This window comes from Ceratotherium simum, chromosome 29, assembly GCF_057802395.1.
Source record: "Ceratotherium simum simum isolate JZ-2026a chromosome 29, ASM5780239v1, whole genome shotgun sequence".
In the NCBI taxonomy this organism is placed as follows: Eukaryota; Metazoa; Chordata; class Mammalia; order Perissodactyla; family Rhinocerotidae; genus Ceratotherium; species Ceratotherium simum.
This window is the reverse complement of record NC_141928.1, coordinates 38,983,883-38,993,258: the sequence shown is the minus strand read 5'-3', so window position 1 is coordinate 38,993,258 and position 9,376 is coordinate 38,983,883. Positions and strand designations below refer to the sequence as shown.

The 9,376-nt window shown below is 44.8% G+C and overlaps 1 pseudogene; it reads left to right on the top strand.

Moving 5' to 3' along the window:
* The first annotated feature begins 738 nt into the window (after positions 1-738).
* Positions 739-3,095, top strand: LOC101405222 (calicin-like; annotated as a pseudogene).
* Positions 3,096-9,376: the final 6,281 nt, after the last annotated feature.

Sequence of the window (9,376 nt, the reverse complement as noted above, 5' to 3'; positions counted from 1 at the left end):
TCTTTCCACTGGCCTTCCCCCTTCCCACCCTCAGAAACCACTCATAGATACTCTGTGTGTGGGGGGCTGTGGGTAATATGAATTCGGGTTAGGTTTACAGCTCTGAGATAGACCAGCGCTTCTCACACGTTAATTTACCTATGCGTCACCTGGTTCTTGTTAAAATGCAGATTTCTAGCAAGGGCACAGATGATGGTGAGGTAGTTTTGAGTAGCAGAAGGTGGAGTAGTGGCTCTCAGAGTTTGGCCTGTATAACAGTCGCCTGGAGGGCTGGGTAAAAGGGCATTTACTGGGCCCCGCCTCCTGAGCTTTGCATTCACTTCGCTAGGCTGGGGCCTGATACTTTGCATTTTAAACAAACTCCTAGGAGATGCTAATACAGCTGAGGGGAGGGGCATATTTTGAGAGCCACTGAGGCAGAGTATAAATAACCCTGAGGAGAATGATGGCTTCTTGAGCATTCTTCTATAACTGAACTGAAAATGGTGGAAAAAAGTGTGCAGAAAGTAATAGAGTGATTAATACCATTTGTGTTAACGAAATAACACGTCATAAACCAATCCTGCCAGCCTTGGTGGTCTAGTAGTTAAGATTCAGCACTCTCAACTCCTGTCACTATGGGTGCGTTTCCCACTCAGGGAACCACACCACCCATCTGGTTGTCATACTGTGGTGGCTGCATGTTGCTGTGAAGCTGAAAGCTGTGCCACCAGGATTTCAAATACCAGCAGGGCCACCATGGTGGACAGGTTTCAGCTTCCTGGAAGGGCGGAAAGAGTACTAAGTTACAGAAGGCTTGGCTTCCAGGCCCTGCTCTACTTCCAACTGGCTGTGTAATCATGGACAAGTCCCTTCTCTTGTCTGGGCCTCAGTTTCCCTCTTGTACAATGGGAGGATACTTCTAGATGGTCTAATAATCTCTTTCCTTCCCCCAGCTTGCCCTTATCCCTCTTTACACCATCCCCTGCCCAAGTGGTTCTGACATTCCAGAAGCAGCCTTGAACAAGAGGTTTGAAGGTCTCAGGAGGCAGTCGCAACCCATCTCTGAGTTCCCTCCTGAGCTCTGGGTCTTTGGTACTAGGTCCTGTTAGGGTATCTGGCCTTGGCAGGTTGGAACCATCAGAGGGGAGAAAGTACTGAGCATCTGAGAAAGGCCTCAGGGGGACCTGCATTGTGATGACCTCATTGACTCTATGACATCATCCTCTCTCCCACCCACTACTCCTCCCCAATAAACTTCTCTGCCAACAACCATCAATCTGAATCCCAATTGCCTAAGAAAGTCTTTTCTCCAGTACCTGCTGCTGATCTTCTGCTTCAGCCAACAAGAAGCACCGTTAAATGGGAATTCACTGAGAAAAACTACGACAGCTTCCTACTGCAGAAACTGAATGAGCAGAGGAAATGCAAAGAGTACAGGGACATGGCCCTGACTGTGGACCACCATGTCTTTTATGCACATCACAATGTCTCTCCAGTAGTGAAGAGCCTCACCTCTAGAGGTGATGTGAAGACCACCGATGAGCTCTTTATCACCCTTGACCCCAACTACCTGAGTCCAGCCACAGTGGACCAGCTCCTGGACTACTTCTGCAGCAGCAAGGTGGTGATCTTGGAGCAGAATGTGGATGAGCTCCTCTGTGGGGGCAGGTATTTCAATACACCGTGCCTTCGAAACCACTGCAATGACTTCTTGATTAAGTCCATTAGCCCTGTCAACTGCTTGTGCTACTTGTCTTGGCTGAGATGTTTGGGCTCAAAGAGGTATCAGACTTGGCCTACACTGGCATTCGTGACAACTTCCACTACTGGGCCAGTCCTGAGGGCTCCAGGCCTGAGGGCTTCATGTGCTGTCCACCTGCCATCTTTGGCTGCTTGCTTCAAAATGAAAACTTGCATGTGCTCAACAAGGACCAGGCTCTCAGGGCACACATAAATGGTGTGTACTTCTGGAAGGATTAGTGGGAGAAGTATTTCACGAAGTTCTTCTCTTGCATTAATCTCAGCGCCGTCTCCAACAAGACGCTGATGTTTGCCAGCAACAAATTGAGGAGCATGGAGAACAGCTGAGCCCACGCTACCCTGATTGAGAGTGTCCTTGTGGAACAAAAGCAGGAGAGGCCATCTAGCCTGCGGAGCTACCAGCAGAAGGGGGTCCTGCTTGATTTGGTGGTCATCTTAGGTAGCCAAAAGGCCCAGGGCAAGTTCAACAATGGAGTGTTTGCCTATATCATCCAGGAGAACCTGTGGTTGAAGCTCTCAGAGATGCCCTATCAGGCAGCAGCACTTAGTGCCACCTCTGCTGGTGGCTACATCTACATCTCTGGTGGCACCACTGACCAGATTTCATGGCTGAAGATGGCTTGGCGGTATGATGTGGATGGCAACTCCTGGACCAAGTTGCCTAACCTGCCAATCGGGCTTGTCTTCCATACCATCGTGACCTGTGGGGTGCAGTGTACTCATTGGGTGGGAGCATTGCCCCAGGACAGTATGTCTCTGACATCTATTGTTATGATGAGTGCAAGGAGGCCTGGTGCCTGGCAGGGAAGATGGGCATCCCTATGGATGCCAGAGCCGTGGTCACCAAGGATGACCAGAACCTGTACATCATCACTGGGCGGTGCTTGGTAAAGTGTTCCATCTCCCGGGTCAGGGTGGTGAACTGCTTTGACACCAACACTGGCAAGGTGGTCTAGAGTATCACCTTCGCTATTGAGTTCAACCACCAGCTCCTGCTCTCATTTTATCAAGACAACATCCTCGGAGTGCACAGCCACTGGCAGAGCATGGAAATCAACTTGCAGAGGATCAAGGCCAACAGGGTGACCATCTTACTGCCTCTCTTGCCCAACAACTGTCCCTTGGATGAGTGTCATGCTATATGATCCATCGGAGATGGCAGGGTGTTTGTGTGTGGGGTTGTCACCACAGCCAGCAATGCTCAGAAAAAAGACTGCACCATCAATCCAAATGCCTACTTGCTGGACTAAAAGACAGGCCAGTGGAAGACCCTGTTTCCCCCACCGGAGGGACTGGACTGTCCTGCATGCTGTCTAGCCAAGCTACCTTGCAAGATTCTTCAAAGGAATTAAACCACTTTTTAGTTTGGAGAATAATTGAATGCATTATTATTCACAATTTAATGAGAGAGAGAAAGAGAGGAAGATGGCCTGTGGGTTCCGAATTAGTGCTTCAGTGTGTGTTTGGCCCTGAAGGGGAGATCCTGGGCTAGGGCTGCTCCCAGTGGGTGGAAACTCAGGGCTACTCTGTCACTGGAGGGATCCAAGCTGAGGCTGGAATGGAGTCCCTGGTGGGTGGGACTGAGCATCTCCCAGGCACTGGCCAAGATGGTGTCTGGAAACCCCGTGTTCTGTCCCCTGTAGTCACCTCGCAGGCATCTGCTAGACTGACAGGTAAAGCAGTTGCTTAGATCTGTGAAGCCTCAGGCTCCTCCAACAGTCACTAACCTCGAGTCTGCCCAGGAGGGCGGGGAGGGCCAAGCCCTGGTCTGGCAGAGGAGCCTCCTGGGCTGGGAAGGGAGAAGGTGGTGTGGGCCAGGCTCAGGGATGGGGGCAGAGGGGATGGGGGGCAGGGTTACTTGGCTGTTGTTTTGGACCATGCAGCTGTGGTGTGTTTGTGACTCATTTGTGGGGAACTTGGGGGGTTACTTACAATTGTTTCCAGAGAGCAAGGTTCATTGAGAACTTTCTTCCAGAATACGAGGTCTGAGGGACTGGGGGTGGAAGAGAGGTCAGTCAAGGGAGAAAAAAGAAACCTATTTCTCTATTGGAGAGAAGCTTGGGGATGAGGCGAGATGACAGGATAGGAGAGACAGGGGGGTGTAGTAGTTAGGGGTATGGACGCTGGGGACAGATGGCCTGGTTCAAATACCAGTTCCATCACTTCCTGGGTCATCCTGGGTGAGTTACTCACCATCTCTGTGCCTTAGTTTCCTTATCTGCAAAGGGAGACAATAAGAGTGCCTACCTCATAAGGTGGTGGGAAGTTTAAATGAGTCAATACATGCAAAATGCCGAGGAGAGCCCCTGGCATATATTAAAGTGCTACAGGAGTACTTTTTTAGAAGGAAACAAAGAGGGGTGAGGCAAGGGTCCGGGCTCTTGGGCCCTTATATTAGGTGAGGTCCCATCAGATGCTCTTTGAGACTCCCGCCCTCAAAGCCTTGGTGAGCTTTCCTCAATTCCAACTCCCTGTTTCCCTTTCAGTCATGTGTGTACTCACACATAGTCCTCAGCAATTTAGAAGAAACTGACCACGTTCTGGAACAGCATATAGAATCTTCATTCATCCGTTCTCTCACTCATCATGAATTCACTTTCTCCTCCACTTCACACACACACACCATCACTGAGGCCTCTGTGTGCAGGTCCCTGTTCCAGGTGCTGGGGCCACAGGCATGACAGGGACAATCCATGGCCCTGGGAGGGAGTGTCTATGCCAGTGCCCTGCAACAGGAATATCATGCCAGCCACATGTGTAATTTAAATTTTTCTAGTAGTCACATTAAAAAGGTATAAAGAAACAGGTGAAATTAATTTTTATATTTTATTTAACTCTATATATCCAAAATATTATCATTGAAACAAGTAATCAATGTAAACATTTATCCATGTGATATGTAACGTTCTTTTTTTCATGCTAAGTCTTCAGAATCCAGTGTGTACTTTACACTTACAGCACAGCTCAGTTTGGACTAACCACATACGCGAGGCCCCAGGAGGCTAACAGCTCTTATTAGACAATGCAGGACACTTTACAGGTCCTCATGGTTCAGATCTGCTCCATCCCCTTCCTTTTCCCCCTCAGTCCTGCTCACCTGCTCAGCCTCGTCTTCCTGACCTCTCTGTTGGCTGGCCTCTCTCTTCAAAGCCTGCCCCTCTGCCCAGGTCTTACTTTCCTCCTTCCAGGCCAGGACCTTGGACTTCACAGCTGACCCTCTGTCCCCTGGAACTTTTCCCACATTCCTCACTTCTCCAGCCCTGGGCAGCCCCTCCTCTGCTCACCTCACTGCCATCCGCCAGCTGGAAGAGCAGGGTCTTCCAGATCCAAGCAGCTAAGCCCAGCTGCCCCCTCCCCACCCCACCAGGCTCAGCTGACCACTGAGTCACCTCTTACTGACCCCAGATGCCATTTCCCACAGCTGGTTCTCCACCCTCTTTGGTGTCATTGGGCCCCACTCTTCCCCTGTCTTCTTTCTCAGCCCCTTAACTTTCATTCTGGCACTAGGACTCCAGAGAAAGAGAGTCAGATGATCTGAGCTCCATAAACAATCCATGTCCACCAAAAATCTCTCCAGAGCTGCTGCTGTTGAGCACCTCAGAGGAAGAGGTGTCCATCCACGATTCAAAGCTGATTCCTTCCTGTGTCTTCCTTCTGTCCCCTCACAACTTCTCAGCCTCCTCAGTTCCCTCTCTCTCCACATCCCCTTGCTCATTTATTCTCTTCATACCACAAATATTCTCAAGTTTCTCCAATCCTGAAAGCAAACCCTCCTCAGCTCTGAGGTCTGCCTCTTACTATCTGCCCATCTCTTTCCCCAGTAGAACTTCCTATATGTTGTCTCTGCTCTCTGGCTCCAGATCAATCTCTAACCCACTCAGTCTGGCTTCTGTTCCCACCATGCCACCAAAGTGTCTCCTGAAAACACTGTCCTTTTCTCAGAATTGTTTCTTTTCCTTGAAGTACTGTACAGTATTGACCACTGCCACATGCAGCAGAATCACTAGGGTGCTTGCTAAAATGGGAAACCTTTAACATAGTGGGATCATAATTTGATATACTAACCAATGTGATCCTCCTTCCTTCTTCCTTCCTAAGCTCTTCCCACATGAAAATTAGACCATGAGCCTGAAGCATTCAGGGCTTGTCACCTCGAGGAGGCTGGCTCAGCTTAATGGAGGAATCAGAGTCAGTTCTTGGCATTGCTGCTAGGGAAGCTTGATCAATTCACAGCAGAGATTATGGTCTTGAAAGACAAGGTTTTGAACTACAGCTCAGATCTTCACACTGGGTGCCAAGGGAAGTTCAGACGTGCATGGTTTTAAGGGAATTGGTTTCCAGATCTTCACATTTTTTCCTAAAATTGTTCTACCTGGCAATACGCCTAGAGATTTCATTCTAGTTCTCTTTTCCCACCTTCCCTTTCAAAATTATCTTTCAAAAACTTGACACACACACACACACACACACACACACACACACACACGCAAAGCAACCTTTACCCACCCCCAATCTTCCTAGGATGCACTGCCCCAGGATGCCACCTAAGAGTGTAAACGTGTCAGTGAGGCATCAGTGAAGCCTCCTTTCATCAAGACACCAATAATCGAAGACGAGTTTGTTGTATTTTTCTGTCCTATCTATGCAGGAGGGTTTCTGTTAAGGTGTGAAGTCTGGTGTTAAAACCTGGGCTGTGTTGTCCAAGTTGGGTTGTTCAGAAATGTTAATAGCATGACAGAATGATGACATTTTTAAAAGCTTTATTAACATATAATTGACATACCATACAATTCACCCATTTAAAGTGTACAATTCAATGGCTTTTAGTATATTCACAGAGTTGTGCAATCATTACTACAATCAATTTTAGAACTGTTTCATTACCCCAAAAAGAAACCTTGTACCTCTTAGCTGTCACCCTCTAATCCCGTCTTCTCCCCAGCCCCACGAAACCACTAATCTATTCTGTCTCTCTGGATTAGCCTATTCTAGACATTTCATATAAATGCAGTCATATAATATGTGTCTTTTCATGTGGCTTCCTTCACTTAGCATAACACTTTCAAGGTTCATCCGTGTCGTAGCATGTGCCAGTACTTCATTCCTTTTTATGTCTGAATAATATTCCATAGTGTGGATATAGCACATTTTATTTATCCATTTATCAGTTAGTTGATGGACATTTGGCTTATTTCCATTTCTTGGCACTTTGAAGAATGCTCTATGAACATTTGTGTACAAGTTTTTGTGTTCACATGTGTTTTCATTTCTCTTGGGTATATACCTAGGAGTAGAATTGTTGGCTCAAATGGTAACTCTATGTTTAACCATTTGAGGAACTTTCAGACTGTTTCCCAAAGCAGCTGCATCATTTTACATTCCCACCTGCAATGTAGGAGGGTTCCAATTTCTCTGCATCCTTATCAGCACTTCTTATTGTCTGTCTTTCCAAATACAGTCATCCCAGTGGGAGCAAGTGGCATCTTATTGTGGTTTGGTTTGCATTTCCGTGATGCCTAATGATGTTGAGCACCTTTTCATGAGCTTACTTTTGTTGTCAGTTGTTTAATAACCCAGCCTCTTCCATGCTCAACTGTTATCAGAGAAAGTATTACTCCTGAGGAAGAGCTCTGTGAGGACAAAACCAAGAAAGCATGGCTCAGAAACATTGACGGTCATAGTGCATCATTTCATTCAGGCCACAGAATCATGACAAGCCTCTCTGCCTTCCTACATCTCCTTTCTTAGAATTAGAATATTTGAGCTTTGTTACAAGTATGTTAGAAATATCCTCTACCAAGAGTGTCCTCTCTGCATTTTCACCACTCTCAGTAATGAGAAAGAGCTCCCCTTCTCCCATGTCCAGTTGCCTATTTTGTACCCTTTAAAGGATGACGTAAAAAGTTCCACATTTACTTCGGAAAGGGCAGTAAATATATCACATGTAGGTTAGAATGCTTATTCAGCCTTGTAAGAAACATTTTAAACTTTTTTTATTACGAATGTAACACACATAAAAAGTGACACTTATAAGCTATAATTGTATAGCTTAAAGAATTATTGTAAATATCCACATAACCACCATTGAGTTCAAGAAATAAAACATTATCAATACCTTCAAAGTCTCCTGTGTGGCCCCTTCCTGATTATAATCCTTTCTCTCCCCTCTGACCTTTATGACGATGTGTTCCTGGATTTTTCTATGTAGTGTTACAATCTAGGTGGGTATTTCTAATATAGAGACTAGTTTGGCCTGTTTTTGAACTTTACAGAAGAGAATTGTACAGTATGAATTATTTTGTGTCTGGCTTCTTTCAATCAAAATTTTGTTTTTACAATTTTTCCATGTTGTTGTATGTAGGTGTAGTTCCTTCCATTCTTCTTCTGTATAGCGTTCTGTCATAGGAATGTATCATTTTATTTATCCAGTATCCTACGTCTAGGTTGTTTCCAGTTTGGGCAAGGACAGACAATTCTTGTGAATTCACAAGCTATTCTTATGAATGTATCTTGGTGCACGTGTACTCAAGTTTATCTAGGGCATATACCTAGGACTGGAATTGCTATCTTCGTTGCTAGATAATGCCAGACTATTTCCAAAGTGATTGGGCCGATTCACATTGCTATCAGCAGTATACGAGAAGTCCTGTTGCTCTGCACACTTGTCAATACTTGGTATTGTCCGACTTCTTAATTATAGCCAATCCGACATTAATTAGCATCTCAATGTGGTTTTAATCTGCATTCTCTTGATTGATAACTAATTAAGCACTTTTTCATGTTTATAGGCCTTTTGGATTTCCCCTTTTGTGAAATCTTTTCTTCTTTTTTCTATTTGGTTGACTGTCTTCTCTTATTGACTTACTGGAATTCTTAATTTATTCTGGATGTAACTTTAACAATTACACACGTAATAAATATCTTTTTCCATTCTGTGGCTTGCCTTTTTATTCTTAATGGTATATTTTAATTTAACTAGTCTAATTTGTCTTTTCATTTTTGGTTAATCCTCTTTGATACTTGAAGAAATCTTTTTCTACTCTGAGGTCACGAATTTCCCGTATGGATAAATAATTGTCCCAGCACCAATTTTCTCACTTCTCTGCAGTGCCAACTTTGTTGTAAATCACACGTCAGTACACAGGTGGATGTGTTCAGGAGCTCTCTGATTCCATCCGGTCTATCTGTCTGAGCTATGCCAACACCAAAGTCTCAGTTACTATAGCTTTATCATCACCTGTACAGTTTAGAATTACTTTGTCAAGATCCACAAAAAACCTGTTGGGATTTTGGTTGTAATTGCACTGAATTTATAGACCAATTTAGGGAAATTTCATTGATGTATAATATCAATTTTTAAAATTCATGGACGTGTATATCTCTCCATTTTGGGGAGTCATCTTTAATTTCTCTTAAAATTTTGTTTTTTGTAGAGGTCTCAACTTTTGTTAGATTTATTCCCAGGTACTTGACATTTTAGAATTATACATATATAGTATCCTTTAAAAAATTCATTTCCTCTTTTTGTACTTAGTCTATAGAAATATAGTTGATTTCTGTATATTAATTTTGTATTTAGCAAATTGTAGGAGATCTTTAGATATTCTGGATGTGAGCCCATTATCAGTTATAA